Source organism: Macadamia integrifolia, unplaced genomic scaffold (assembly GCF_013358625.1).
Source record: "Macadamia integrifolia cultivar HAES 741 unplaced genomic scaffold, SCU_Mint_v3 scaffold662, whole genome shotgun sequence".
NCBI classification, from domain to species: domain Eukaryota; kingdom Viridiplantae; phylum Streptophyta; class Magnoliopsida; order Proteales; family Proteaceae; genus Macadamia; species Macadamia integrifolia.
The window spans coordinates 83,413-100,084 of NW_024870508.1; the positions used below are offsets into that span (position 1 = coordinate 83,413).

Sequence of the window (16,672 nt, forward strand, 5' to 3'; positions counted from 1 at the left end):
AATTCATTATATTTTATTTTTAGAAACTAATAAAAAAATCAAATGTGAGGGGCATAGAGCATGCCTTATGCTCAAGAACCTCTCCATGGGCTTGGGCCTTCCACAGCTTTGGGCTTAAGAAAAACTGCACTAAACCTTCGCATTTACAGGGTCTAGGAGAGGCAAATGTACGCAGCCTCATACCCTGTTTCGCAGGAGAGGCACAAAAATTAATAAGTTGTATGTGGTATGCCATGCATGGAAGTGCTTAAAACAGACTCCATCATTTTCAACAGACAAAAGTATGAATGTGACACTGAACAGACAATAGTAATGAGCTAATTAAATAAACTTTGTTACACTCACATTCATATCCTTCTGCACAGATAAGCATGTGAAATTAGGGGCTCGCTTCAATTTGATTGCAGTAGGGTTGATGAAGTTCTTTCAGTGTTCCTAACTGAGAAAAGATGAAACTCCTATGTCTTGAAATGAGGAAGATGAGGAGGCAGCTGGGACTGAAGTTGCAAAACTGGAAGGGGCACTGACATAAATGCTATTATTCATGTTGGTGATACTAAAAGACCCTTCTGCAGTAGCCTTTGGTGCTGGTGGTTTCTCAATTGCACTAATCCCTTCTAGCATATGCAGCACTTTCCCCATTGTTGGCCTCTGAGATGGCTGCTCCTGGATGCACCAGAAACTAACCTGAATTGCTTTCATCACTTGCTCCATGTCCACCCTATGTTCATTCAGCCTTTTATCAACAATACTCTCCACATTTCCCCTATCAAATTCTTCATATGCCCACAAAGAAAATTTCTTGTGACCTGTATCTTCTGAGACTTCGAAATTCCTTCGCCCACTCACTATCTCCAACAACACCATACCATAACTGTAGACATCAGACTTGGAAGTCATTGGAAGGTTGGCTAGCCACTCTGGTGCCAAATATCCCCTAGTCCCTCTGACAGTTGTCAAGGTTCGGTACCTACGGTCCTTTGGATTTATAAGTTTCGCAAGGCCGAAATCTGAGATCTTAGCATTGTAATTCTCATCCAATAATATATTCTCTGGCTTTATGTCACAATGGACAATGCACTCTCGACACTCCTCATGGAGGTATGTCATTCCCCTTGCAGTCCCAAGTGCTATTTTGAACCGAGCCTCCCAATCCAACAATCTTCCTAATGGCTCTTCTGAACTGAAGAGGAAATTATCAAGGGACCCATTTTTCATGAACTCGTAAACTAGTAGCCTGTGACGACCTTCAGAGCAAAAACCAATCAATCTCGCCAAATTCAAATGGTGAGTACTACTTATAGTTGTAACCTCCATCCTGAACTGCTTCTCTCCTTGAAGAATCCCTTCAAGCTGTTTCACTGCAACCATCGTCCTATTCGAAAGAATCCCTTTGTATACAGCTCCAAAACCTCCGGCTCCAAGCTTCTCCCTGAAGCCCTTAGTCAAGTTCTGGAGCTCCTTGTAAGAAAACTGGACGGGTGCACCAGAAGCATATTCAAGAAGTGCATACTGAGTTGACAATCCCCCCAGATTAGGACTTTTCCTACAGCATGACCACAACAATGCACCCTCTAAAAGGATTAAACCCAGAAGAGTAACACCAGATAAAGCCACAATTACCCATGGACGCAACTTCAATGTCCTTCCTCCACTTTTTCCCTCTAGTGGAGGCGAGTTTGGAAGTACTGGACTGCAGACCTTGACAAAAGAAGTGCTAGGAAGTGCCAGTGACATGTACCCACTAATAAAGTTTGAAGCTTTAATGTAACACTCTCCAGTTCCATCAGCTAGGGATGTGGACACATTGCAGGGCCCGTTAAGGCAATTCGCCGAACAAGCAGAAATCCCAACAGTGAAGAGCTGGGACGAGAGCTCAGGAGGGTAAGTCAAGAACTGGGTATGGTTCAATTGCAACATAGTGGCACTACGAGGGCAATCTTCAAGCTTCACCTTCCACTGACACCCCTTTCTGCTATCATTCTGATCCACAAACACGAAATTTTCAGATGGGCAACCACAAACAGGGGCCATTTTCTTATAACGACAGATACCCATGTTACCACAATACCCAAAAATCATACATTGATCAGAAACAGCAGCCCATCTCTCAACACCCATGCCAGAACCCCTAGCAGAGCTGTAAATCCTAAAGTTCCCATCAGAATCCAACTTCAGAAACCTAAGAACGTTAGTACCCTCTCCATAATCACTACTATAAGCAACAATAGCAGGGGATGAAAACCTGGGATCGTTAAGCGTCATAGTTCCAATAGCTTGGATGCTCAAGCTAGGAGAAGTCAAGTTCGCATATGTAGAATTCAAAGCCGGGTTCCAATAAACTATGCTATTATTCCATTTAAGAGTAAGGTTTCCCGTATTGAGAAGATTAAAAGAGTACAACCCAGATCGAAGAACCATTCCAGTAGTGAAATTCTGGGTCGGAAGAATTGTGTCCGTTGGGTTATCGAAAGTGGACCAAACAGAAACAGAGCCTTTCTTCAGGGAGAGATTACCTGAATCATCGAGTGTCGCAGTTGTAATGCCACGATTGGCGGTGCCAGATTCCCAAATGTTGTTGCCATTGCCGTTGACGAGACGGAGATTGCCGTTTTGGAGGAATTGAAAGGACCCATCTGAGTTGACGGTGCCGGAATTGCCGCCGGCTTTCCAGACTGGAATGCCGTAGTAGGAAATTGCAACGGCGAAGGAAGGTGGGTTTGTTGAGGTGATGGTGATGAAACCCAGAGAAAAAGTGTTGCTGGGAGATGACCAGGTGGTCTTGGAATTGGAGGGTCTAAGGGTTGTTCCAGGTGAGATGTTTGCAACGACAAGGGAGAAGAGAAGACAGAACAGAGAAGTGATCAGAATTGGAACTGAAGTACAGGGTTTCACCATCTCTCTCCCTTTCTCTCTCAACAAGCATGTACAGAGGATCTCTCAAAGCAGAGCCAGAGAGGCAGAAAAACAATCTTCTGAGTTCTTTCATAATAGTGAGAGAGAGGGAAAAAGAGAGAGGGAGGACGAAAGAAGTCAAAACTGAGGTCTTCGTCACTTTCCACAGGAGTGACGACGTTTTATCATTTGAAATCTGACTTTTCTAACAAAAAAATATATTTCTTTTTTTTTTTGAAAAACAAAAAATATATTTCAATGGATGATTTTAGTGCACGGTATCGGATCGGATTGGGTGTTGATACGATATGACATCTTTCTTATCATAGAAATATCCTGATTTTACTAAAATGTCGGGTTTTTTTTTTGTATATTTTCACCCTTTGTCCGTACTTTTTGTATCGGAATTGGCAATATGGCAAAACCAATACGGATACCAAAACTTCAAACTGTGTTTGGACGGAAGTGTAAGTATCACCGTCTGAATGGATTCTTCCTATGTTTATGTAATGTTGGGTCAACAAAACAATTATCTGACTTTTGTGAAAATTTACTAATTGGGGTCCAAGCCTCTAATAGATCAATAGTTTAGAACTTCATCAGGTTTTTGAGAGAAAGTAATTAAGTATATTTATGGACAAAGTTTTTTTTTTATTTTTTTTTAATCGAGAAGGTTGAACGATGGGATAATCCATATGTGGCCTCTCTCTCTCCACCCCTATTGTCTTGTTCGTGATGGGCCACGATGAATGGGAATGGATTCCATGATCTAAGAAAAACTTGTTCAATATTTATTGAGGAAGGAAGTCTTAGAGAAGGTATGGTAATGTTCAATAAAGGTTGTGGGACGTTTTAGTATAAAAAAAAAAAAAGATTTCATTTAAATTGAAAGAACTAAAAGAACTAGGAATAAACCTAAAATGACCATAAGAAAAATAGTGAAGAAAGACATGCATATTTTAGGCCTTATTTCTAATATGACATTGAATTGAGCTTACTAGAGGGTAAGGATCCATGTAATTGACCTCATTTAATTAGGATAAGGCCGAGTTTTTTTGTTGTTGTTGTTATTTGTATTGTAGAATTCAACCACCATTCACCATTCTAGAGTCCAAAACAATTCCCTCCATTGGACGAAGTTGATAATAGCCTCTACCAATTTTATTTATTTGATAATGAAAAGAAATTAGAATTAAATATCTAAAATATTTACATCAGCTTGATATTGTTCATACTCCCTATTACCATTTACCATTTTACGAGTTAAATAAAAAATAAAGTTCATAGCTGAGTGGCTTTCTTCCCCTATATGAATAAACGTTATAGACCTTGATAGTTCTTCTATCTTGTGGAAGGTTGCAAAATGCAAAAGAGGTCACACTTCCTTGGTTGGTTATGGAATGAGGTGAAGTAAATCCTTGTTTGAGAACCAAACTTCATGTATAATTCATTTTCCTGTAGCTGCTTCCAAAATACCTTCCACTTTCACTGCTTCTCTTTGAGTTGTGTTAGTAGTATTTGATTTAAAGATCAGAAACTCACCCTATGATAAGATTCCATATGTCCATCATGAAACTGAGTACAAAAAATTAGTTGCACCAGCAAAAACCAAAATAACATATGTCAAAAAAGGGGTGGGAGATCTTTTTTCCAAGTTGGCCGAACCATCGGTATTGAGTAAGACATTATCATTTAGTCTTCCAGTGTAAAGATTAAGATTAGAAATCCATCTATGTATGTTTTTTACTATGATATCAGGGTTGGGCTTAACATTGGATGCAAAAACATCATTTTTATGTGTCCAAATAAAATAGATAGTAATTCAAAGATAATAAAAAACCAATTACAGTTAGGCCCCCTTGGTGCAGCAGAGGTACTAGTGAGGATTTTGTGTCACTTTCTCTCTCTCTCTCCCTCTCCCTCTCCCTTTTTTGTCACCGGTTTTTTCTCCTATTTTGTGTCTATTTGCCTCTCTCCTCACTAGTACCTCTACTGCACTAGGGGGTGTTGTAGCGGATCCAAATCCTTGCGCGATACCCTCTCTTGTTCATCTGAGGGTTGTGGTCAGCGATTCCCCTTCACCCTGGCTGAACGAAAACTCAATCTTTTATAAAATAGGTGCATCTTGTTGTCACCAAAATGGTGAAGTGAGAAGTTAATTGTAGTATTTTTATAATTGCCCATTATCTTATTTCCAAAATTTATTTAATACAATAATTAAAGAATGCTTATCCAAATAATTTAAAGTGACTTGATATTATGTCATTATTAAAAGTTGCATATTTTTCAAGTAGACGTGTTGAATACCATGGCCAATATAGACAATTTTTGAATTTCTAGGTAAAATTTAGGGTGTTGATTTTTGTGACTTTTTATTAGCTAGTTAATTTGTGTCTTTCTTGTTGATGGCAATGCCGAAAGTGAGGGGTCCTTTTCAGTTTTTGTGATTCGTCCAGTAATATCTTGTAATATCTTGTTTGAACTCATAGTGAGAAAAAAGAGTTTACAAATAATTTAAAAGTGACTTGATATTATGTCATGATTAAAAGTTACATATTTTTCAAGTATATATGTAAAATGATAGAATTTTCTATTACCGAAAAAAAATATATTATAGTTTCACAAAAAAAAAAAAAAAAAAAGCAAAAAAAGAAGAAGAAAAACATATTATATGAAAAGGGAAAATAGTAAAATGATGACTTTTTATGCGCCCACATTACTTACAATACAATTTTCCCTTATAAAAATACATTTTTAGGAAGTATAAAAAATCTAAGAAATGACAAAAGATATTGCAAAACTACGTTGGGGACCATCATGATAGGTACAAATGAGGTTTACAGCCTTCCACACGTTGGTTCTGGAATTTGTTATTCTCAATTTTGGGGAGAAATTTATAACCACAAGGAAAACAAAGAAAGAAAAATAATGAAAATGGAAGAAACCAACGCAAAAGTCTCTAGAGTCGTTGGAAAAAAAGACCAATATTTGTTGTGTTTTGATGGTAATGGCGAATTGAATATTTATGCAGAAGCATTACTTGTCATACGAGGACTTGTCCTGGGGCTATGATCACTATCACAGAGCACCATTTTTTCATTATGAAAGAAAAGAATCTTTAGAGGATAATTCTTTAGAGGGTAATGATATTAAATGGATTTGTAACCATCCAAATTCATATAGCATTTTGGAAAGAGTAGACTTACTCAGTCTTTTCCTATTCACATTTTATCTAGCAACTATTTTTTATGTATTTTTTTTTTTAGAGAAAATTTTCCTCTATTATAAGTGAAGGAAAACTCATGATCAAACAATTATTAATACTATCTCTACAGAATAAAAGTTTGAAAATTCCTCATCCTATTAACGCCCACAATGAAGGAATACTTCCTTTGTAATGCATGAAGAGAAATTCTCTTATTAATTTTTTTTTTTAGAAGATTGTGAAAAAGATTTCTACATTGCCTTTATATAGATTCCTTTATATCCTTGTCACATATTAAATAGTGGGGTTTACATAGACATTCTCTCCCCTAATTTGATCATGTGGACCCCCTGTCGATCCCATCTAGATGACTACCGACCACATGTGGACCTTATTATAACAGTTACAATGCCAATGGAATTTCTTATCGACCTCACTATTTTCACATCCAAATAGTGAATCTTAAGCATAAATACATAACATCATATGGTAGAAAATCAAACATTCCTACCTGTTCCAGCATTACAATTATTCATGATTTTCATTACAAATTGATCTAAATCGGCCAAAATACATCCTAGCCGTAAATTTTGTATTAAGATTTGACGAACCAAATAGGACGGATTGATAAATGCTAATGCGGATTGATCGAATCCAATCCAGATTGGCCTTGATATTATTTACATTTATTTTTGTCATTATTTGAAAATTCAACAAATGATTATGTCAAATAAATATTGAGCCCCATTTGCTAATTATTAATTTTGTAGAGTATGATTTTAATATTTTTTTTCCTTCATATTTAATTCAACCATGCAAAAGATTTTTTATTTTTTTTAGGTAAACAAAGTTTTACTTATAAAAACGTATAGAACACATGAATTTCAAATTACAACCATCTTGAAACCATAGACTGAAAACAGGTCAGATGGTCTTACACATCGAGGACCTACCCTTCCTTGCAATGTGGTCAGCCAAACTAAACCCCCCCCCCCATTTGAAAATTCAACAATATGATTATGTCAAATAAATATTGAGCCCCATTTGCTAATTGTTAATTTTGTAGAGTCTGAATAAATTTTTTTTTTTCATTCATATTTAATTCAACCTTGCAAAAGATTTTTTTTTAAGTAACCAAAATTTTACTAATAAAAACGTGTAGAACACATGAATTTCTAATTACAACCATCTAGAAACCATGGACTGAAAACAAGTCAGATGGTCTTACACGTCGACGACCTGCCCTTCCTTGCAACGTGGTCAGCCAAACTGTCCCTCCCCCCCTCCCCCTTGGAATATAGGTAAAATTGGATTGTTAGGCATGAAGCAAGGGCAGAGTTGACACAATTAATTAACGTACTCAATCATTTTTATTTTATTTTTTTGTTAAGAGAACATTACCTGATGGCACATGTAAACACTAGTGTCTGTGGTCAAGGGGAGGACACATGTGAACATTTTCAATGTGGGGCAGCATGGACTTTTCGTACCCATTGTATCTTAACGTCGATATATGCTACTGGATAACATTCTTTCTTCCTTTTTATTGTTAGAAAAATTGGTTTTTATGGTGGAGCGTTGCCCCTGTGATTAAACACATATGGTGCAAAATGATCACCGCACCCTCATGAAAAGCAAAGTGACACCCATGTTCATGCTTCTTTGCATGCTACCATTGACCTCGCACATGCACAAAGGCCAAGCTCCCCCACAGGAAACAATTCCCTTATCATTAACACACATTTCACTGATCTTTAGGGAAAAAATTCTTTGGCACAACAGGATAGGATTCCTCTCCATAGAGTGATCCCATGGCTGGGAGGACCCGGGCACACGAAGATCACTCTATGGTCCATGGGCTCTATGGAGAGGATCCGGATCCCTAGTAGCTGGGTTAGAGCAAGGTTCCAAGAGGGGTGACGATTTGATCGATCAGTCAATCCAGCTCGTCTGATCTTTGAAAAAAAAAAAAATCCCTAAGGGCCCGTTTGTTTAGAGGGGCTTGGTGGTTGGGATCAATGGGGTGGTATTTCTGACAACTTTCTCACAAAATAGTGTAAAATAGGTTTGTTTGGATGAAAGGAGTGGGAGAGCTATGGAATAATTGTCAGATGGTTAGGGTTTCCTGTCAGAGACGTGTTTCTTCCATTTCTTCCCTTTCAAAGTCCCACCGATTTGGTGTGACTGTTGTGGGAAAGATGAAGGAAGCGATCTGGTGGAAGAAAGACGAACGAAGGCAATCTCTCCAGCTCTGTGGCTTCTTCCTCAACTTAGTTTATTCTCTCCCAGTAGAGGTAAGGCTACGATCTTCTCTTCAGCTCTGTGTCTTCTTCCTCAACTCGTTTGTAGGTAATACCTAGAAAGAAGGGTTTTCATTTCTTGAGAAGAATCGAAGGGTTTTCATTCAGCTCATTCTCCTTCTTTTCCAAATAACAGAAATTGAGAGACTGAAAGAGGAAAAAAACCAGAGAAACAACAAATCAAGAAAGACCAGAATCTTTCTTCATCGCCGATTCCGATCATCTTTAGCTCGGTGCCATCTCCTACTTCTGTTTTTTTTTTCCCCTTTCTATTAATTAGTATCTATTCTGATTATATTTCTAATCATTTTCTTGTTTGATTCGTATGAGATGAGATTTATGTTTCTCTTAGGTTTTATTAGCGGCTCTGTTCTGCTGTTGTTGTATCATTTTTTTTTTTTTTTTTTTTTTTAAGGGAAGGTAGTTGTATCATCTATTTGTCACAAAGAAGATGGGTTTGTCAAATCAGTCGGACATATGCCCATATCGGAGGGGCAAACACAAAATTTTTTTCTGGAAAATCTTATATATGCAGTGGTTTTCTCTCATTTTATTTCCTGGACTGCCATACATCTCGCTTTAGGACCTTTCTATGGTGGGTGACAGGTTAACTGTTCTATTGAGTCTGAAAGTTAAATTTAGTCTCAGAGTAATTAGGATTCCTTCTTTGAGTTATGTTGGTCCAAAAGTTAATTCTATATAAGAGGAACCCCTACCTTTTGACAACCTCAAAAAGTGATTTGTAGTTTTTTGAAGATTTGTTACTTTTTTTTTCAGGTTGTGTGGTGCTCTGCATAAATGTTAGCCTGTTGACAGAACCAACCAAGAGCTTCTATTTCTTCTCACTTCTATTCTGATTACTTCCTCCTTTCAAGTGTGATATCTCATACTTCTCCTCAATCATTCTCTTCATAAATTGTTAAAATAGCCAAATGCTAAGTAACTTTGCAACTACATCCTTGTTCACCTCATGAGTTATATAGGACAGAAAAGGTTCCTATATAGGGGTAAGAAAAAGTGTATTGAATTGATGATCTTGATAGGTAGGGTTTAGAGGGAATTGTCATTAGTGTTCTATACGAATAAAGTCATGGTTGCATTTGGTGTATAATTGAAAATATAGGGGTTAATGGCTAGATGATAGATGCAATTCATGACTTCATGTTTATAGCAGTTGGACTTATAAGCAATAGGGTCTGGGGTTAATGAACACAGAAACAAAGGTATCCCTGATTACTCATCATTTGACCCAATGTGTTCTCCTCACCTAAAATTTGTTTGTTCACTGGAATCCTATGTTGCAGGGAATGTCATTGTGATCTTTGGTTTGGTGGTTACTTCATTCTTTTCTTATTTTCATTCAGTTATTGATTCTTTTAAGAGAACCCACTACTTTTTTTTTTCTATTTTTATTTCTTACATCTTTGGTGTTATTGGTTGGGGAATTGGGGGTATTCTTTTTCACTTCAAGTCATTAAATTACTCATCTCTTTTATTTAAGGGCGAGTGGTAACAGGACGTACGTATTGCAATCTAATTTTCACTTTCTTTTAATATTAACCGTCCATTTAAGTTTAGATTAATCTAAACCATCTATTAGTTTTTTATATTGTAATTGATTCCTAGTTTTTAGGGTGGAGAGATGACGGATGTGGTTACTTAACTTGTTTAATATTTTTTTATATAAATAAATAAATAAAAAATAAAAATCCAATATAAGCGGACTCCTTCTTCGATTTTGTTGGAAAATCTCAATTCTCTCTCTCTCTCTCTCTCCCCTTGCTTTTCTTCAACGTTGTTCATTCTTTCTACAGTCGCCATCATCATCATCATCTCTCTCTCTCTCTCTCTCTCAAAATAGGATGAGATAGGAAAAAAATCAACATAACTATTTTTAGGCACTGAGCATATGAGAGACTTGGCCACACATATCTAAATATCATGTTTACTTATTAATCATCAGGGAAGGGATTTGGACAGTAAAGTTTGCATGTATGCCAAAAGACAAATTTGAATTTATAAAGTAAACAAAGCCGTTGAATATCTAGGATTTTATTATTACTTATTGGGTAGATATTATTAACCTATGAGAATTTACCATGGATGCAAATCTTCACTGAAATTGGTAAACAAAACTTCAACTAGACTGGAGAGCGGTGAAAAAGGAAAAAGAAAGAAGGAACAACTTTGAAGAAGAAGCAAGGAGAGACAGAAAGAGAGGATCGAGATTTATAAGCGGAATGAAAGGAGGAGTCCGCTTATATTGGGATTTTTATTATTTATTTATTTAAATATTAATAATATTAAAAAAAATTGTAACTGTTTACAACTCTGTTAGCAGGATTAACATATTTAACACGTGTCAATCATATCACATACGTGAACATTCATCGATCTCCGAACGTTCCGCATTCCTATTTTTCTGCACATACCGTGACCATTTTGCCTTTATTTAATTATTTTTTACATTTTCATATTTATTTTCTATTAAATATAAAATGCATTTTTAAATAATGGCACAAATTAAATCTTGCTGAATTGCAAATTTAATTGGGCTTTAATCCATGCATGTGGATAGTGATAATCCATAAAATCGTACTAAAACAAATCTCAACAGAATTTTCTTCTCTTTTTCTATATAGTCTGCAATTTTCAGATCTCATCCAAGTCATTGATATGCAAAATGTTGTTGGGTATTGAAGATTTTATGCCAAATAGGTTTACATACTTTTGACATCAATACTAAAAGAATGAAATGTCCAATTAAATGTCGTTACTTCAATAGTTTTGAGTTCAATGTTTGTTCCTTCAGAAGTGGAATATGGATGTTATTGTGTATCAACAACGGAGAAGAACAACAGCAACAGCTAGTTGTATGGCTGCTATCGCTGCCATACTTGTCATATTGGATGAATGTGACTATGACGAGGAGGAAGAAGAAGCACCCCCTAGAAACAAAGTGTTGATTTTGATCAACTAGCCACCATTACTGAAAGCATCAAGGATTTGGCAACTGCACTTCAAGAACCCCCCAAGCAACCCATCCCTTATCAGATGGATTTGACACCTATCATCCATGCCATACGAGAGATCCTTGATATTTATGATGTTATGACTAGTAGGTCTTTTGAATACTTGAGTGCAAATCCAGTGCAAGCTAATATATTTATGTCATATGATGTCTCACACAGGGTAGACTTTCTTTGGAGGCATTGGCATTCACAAGACCCCAATGGGTAGAAGGTTGTTCAGATTATGGATATCGTGTTTTGCCTGTTTGTGAGCTCTTTACGCATATGTTAGTTTAAAACTATGTAGTTAGAGCTCTGACTTTAGGTTGAAGAACTTATTTCTGTTTAATTGTTTTAGAATAGAATGTTTGAGTGGGATGTATATTTTTTTAATGGTTTCCTACAGACTAATGATATAATATTCTCAAACTTTTGGACAAATTATGGATGGACTTTATGCTCTCCATTTTGGAAGTTCTACCTAGAGATCTGGATTCTTGATTTTTGTAAGCTTTACTGTGGTTACTAAAATGTCTCTTCATAGATTCTCTCTTTGGAGACATTCATATACTTAATTGTTTCATGCTTACCCAATTGCATATGGATCTTTATAATCACCAGGAAAAGGACCCATCAGATTGAAGATATGAATGAAGATTAGCCAAATAAAGAAGGAAAGGGGGCAGTGGATCAAGAGTTGCCCAGAAAAAACTAAATTCACTAATTAAAGTGAATTTCTCTTTCTCATTTTAAATAATTTTTAGCATGGGTTTTAGACTTAGTATTTGAATTGGGTAGAGATATCTCTCCAATATGATTGCTATTCCTTGATGGATTGTTGATGCAACCATTAAATTCATTGTATCAGATTGTTTGTGTTGCAGCCAGCTTTATGAGAGGGATCATCACAATTAGCCTCTGTAGAATAAATTTTTATTATCTAAATTAAATTAATTAATTAATATTGGTGAATCCCACATTTTATTGTAACCACAAAAATATAAAGGCCACATTAGTAGGTGTTAATGTGATGACGTTATTTGATAATAGTGTTCTTGTAATTATATTGTAGTATAGCAACTTTTCCTTCAATCACAAATTCTGATATCCAAATATACATGGGGTGGTAAAGTTCAACTTTCCCAAGCCAACCAAACAGGCATGGGGTGAGAAAGTTATACTTTTCTACGATTTTTCCATTCTTGTAATTCACCCCAACAACATGTGGGACCCATGTGTCATACAATCCCACCCGAAACTCCCCTCTAAACAAACAGGGCCTAAAAGAACCTTAACAAAACCAAATGACCAACAAATTAACGGGAAAATAAAAGAAATAAAAGAAGGGAATTGAAAATATAGACTTAATTATTAACTTAACAACGGACTACCACTAATTAATAAAAGAGAACTTAGTAGTTAGTAATAGAGGATTAAATCTTTCGGGTGGGCTCTTGCCTTCTTGGGACTGATGGGCTTTGCTTGGTCATGTGATCAAGAAAATCCCTACCTTGCTTGTCTGCATCATATAAACCTAAGAGCCCAATCTAAGCCCAATCCAACAAACTTTTGTTTAGCTTTTTGGACAGTTCGTATCAAGGGCGCATGGGCCAACTAGGATGACAGCCTCAAAAAAAAAAGGGGTGTGGGGGGGGGGGGGTTTCCAGACGGAAGGCTACTTCGACAAACCAACAAACTCAACATCCTCCAGAGAGTATAGACTTTGCAATTGAGGTCAGTGGCTATGCTTTGATACAATGATGACAACTTTGGTAGAGGAAACTCTCTTACGCCTATCCACACAATCTCCAATTCGCCCTATCCATCTGGGCAACCCACGAATGGGTAATATATGATATTCGATTATAGATACTAAACTATTAAAAAATTGGTTAGTCTTGGCATTTTTTTTTTTTTTTTGATGAATAAAAGTTCTCACATTTTATATATGCTCTCTAATGTTTTATAGTTGATTTAAACAATGTCAATTACTTTAAATCGTTTTTATTTCTTAAGTCACAATTTGAGTGCAGATGTTGTGGTTAAAGCCTGGCTACATCAAAATTCTTCATTGGGCTTCAAAAATAGATTCGTTCCTAATTGGATCCCAAGCTAACTTGAGCTGACAAAAAATTCGAAAACCATGAAAACCATGAAAACCATTTAATAAACCTTTTAAAAGTCCCTTTAGCAAATATTGTTTATTAATGGTTTTGATTTGGGATATTAAAATCGTTTAAGAAATGGTTTGGTTTTAATTTCTAAACTTCAAATCACCGATCCAAAATCAAACCAATTAACACCCTTACCTCCAATGATTTTTCAAAGATACATTTTTTTCTTATTTTTGTAGGACAAAAGGTTTCATCTGCAACCATGCATCATGCGCAATCACACACAAGACCTTTGGATGAGGAAAATTATCCCCTTGAAGGGTCAAGACATGGATCATCAATGGACTTCCGCAGCCGTGCATGAATCCATTCCACTTATTTTTATTCCGAATAAGACATTGAAAGGTAGATCCAAAGATCTCTCTCTCAACTGTCAACCTCATTTTCTTGGTAAGAGAATCAGAAAGAATTAGAGGTGTGCAAAGCATCATTCAATGCATTTGAGTTTAAAGCACAATTCTTAGAACTTGACCCTTTTCGATAGTCCAACCACTAAAACCATATCATCCATCCTTTAATGCTCTAATTTGAATGATTCTATAAATCTCGACAATTTAATTGTCCATGCAATGGACCTGAGATCTATCCACAAAATCCACTTGGTACCTGCTTAGTTGGATGCTACAATCCAGCTTTCCCCCACCAAGCCTAACCCTAACCCTAACCCTAACCCTAACCCTAATTCCAAGTCCCAACACACTTATGATTGTCGACAACTACAATAAACTTAACCTTGTCCCACATTAATGGGATGGATAGTATGAATCTGTGCAAAAATATAAAGGAGAGATAAAGATAGGAGACACAACACCGGCAAGTTACTGCAATCTCAGATAAAAATAAATAGGATAATGAATTGAAGTAAAAGAAAATAAATTATCAAGGAAGTTAATTAGGAAAATCTCAATTAAATGGGGTTTACATGGATCCTTGCCCTTCAATAATCTTTATCACAGTTAATATTTAGGATAAAACCTAGACTATGTCATTCCTCATCTCTCATAGTCATCTTAGGTAGGGGTGTCAATTCTAAGCCCACACCGGTAGGCTCGACCAAGCCTGACACGTTTATGACCCGACCTGAATTGGCCTGATTAATAAACGTGTCGGGCTTGAACAGGTGTTCACGATGTAGGTAGCTCGCTTATCGGGTGCTCGACCAAATCAATAGGTTTATAAACCCGACTTGAACTGACTTGTTATAGCCTGACCCAGTACGACCCCTTTAATATTGCATAAAATTCCTATTTTGCCACTACGAATAACAAACTAATTAAATTTTCTTACTTTTTGCTTTGTAATAGGATTTGATTTAATTAACCTTTGTTTTGTAAGTTGTAATGGTCATAATTTTTTTTTTTTTAAACAATTATAATCTCATATCACTCTTCTTTATGAAAGAATTGGGTCACATATTTTTGGACTTTCAACCCACTTAAGAAAATAAGTTTATGGTAGACACGTTTAAAGTTCGTTTAGACTTAAATATGTCCATAGCCCGATTAAGCCCGTTTAAAAACACCTGATTAAAGTCCAATATTGATCGACCCGATTATAAACCAGACCATGCCCCCCAAAATTAAACTTAAACGGACATTCATGGACTCAAAAATGAAAAATCAGCTAAAGAAAATAAAAAAACCACCAGAAATCTAAATCTTAATCTGGACATGGCGTCCCTCGCAGCCTCTCCACAATGTGAAGAGAAAGGGATGGAAAACTCGGTCTTGAATGAATTGCGGGGACAAAGGCGTGTTTGACCATTCAAAATTGATTCATCCACATTCATTGAATGGTGGGCCCACATGGTCCTATCCCATTAGAATATATGTACCATACGCTTTCAAATTCTTCCAATTCTTGGACCCACGCGGCACCCTTCTTCTCAAACTTTCAATCAACTGCACCATATGCGCTATGAGTCATTTGCAAATTTTTCCACTTACTCTACTCTTCTTTCCTCCTTAATTTTCATGACTCAAGAGAAGGAAGGAAATCTGAGCCACATGTTTTTTACTTTCTTTCTCTTTGTCTTTCCTCTTCAATTATAGACTTTGGAGAAAAAATTTCACTCGGAAAGATTTCAAATAATCACTGACCAATCCTAACAACTTTTTATGACTCCATAGTTTAACATTTTCTTAAAATCATCATCAATTTAAAAATATAAATTATGGGTAGAAATTGATTTAATTAATATAATAATTATAGTGGGAAGACTTAGATATCAATTTTCATAATGAATTGTAGGTGTTTCAGAATAATGTCAAAAGTGGGAAAGTGATATATTTTGGAAAATAATGTATTTGAAAGTGGGAAAGTGATATATTTTGAAAAATAATGTATTTGAAAGTGGGAAAGTGATATATTTTGGAAAATAATGTATTTGAAAGGTTTGAAATTTGAACCATATTATGGAAAGTGATTGATTTGCAGTCCCTTAGTTCACGATTTTGATTTCCCTAGCTAATTACAATATTTTGACAAGATGGTCTAGCCATTTTTATTGACTTATCAGTTTTGTGTTTTTTGTACTCTCCCATTTCCATAGTTGACGTGACACCACAATTGAAAGATCAGATCCTTAGGGGGTGTTTGGTTTAGGAAATCAAATGGTGTATGTATCAGATATGAATGTCAATCTTTTGATAGACATTCTTCTGAATAATGTTTCTTTCTGAAAAATCATTTGGTTGCTTTAAGGCTAATACATGTTTCTCGCAGGTTGAGAAATTGGCTTCCGTAGAGAACGTCTTTTCGCTTTTTCCTTTTATACTAGGTGGTAAAAAGGTTGCTCAAATCTGAGTTTAAGTGTTGAGGTAAACTCAGATTTAGAACACATCCTTTGTAATAGGGTCATTCTAGTGGAACCAAACAACTCCAAAAATTAAGAATTATCATTCTAAAGAATGTCATCCCAAAGATTTACCGAACCAAACACCCCCTTAGAGTCCTGTGCTTGGAAGATTTTTGACTTCCCTTTAATTATTTGCTCTCATTTGTATCATTTTGTTTTCTGCATTGTATATATGTTTTTATTTAATTTTTTTCCCTTTTTCAAAAAAGTCTCCCATAACATTAGTTAGT

At 36.0% G+C, this 16,672-nt stretch overlaps 1 long non-coding RNA gene and 1 pseudogene across 1 annotated transcript; one reads left to right on the top strand and one right to left on the bottom strand.

Annotated features, from left to right (window-relative positions):
* Nucleotides 1-244: 244 nt before the first annotated feature.
* Nucleotides 245-3,010, bottom strand: LOC122069592 (annotated as a pseudogene).
* Nucleotides 3,011-8,192: 5,182 nt separating this feature from the next.
* On the top strand, nt 8,193-11,913 carry LOC122069583. The gene is made up of 3 exons (XR_006137489.1): nt 8,193-8,394; nt 8,537-8,633; nt 11,213-11,913. It is a non-coding gene; the product is annotated as an uncharacterized LOC122069583 (long non-coding RNA).
* The last annotated feature ends 4,759 nt before the right edge of the window (nt 11,914-16,672 follow it).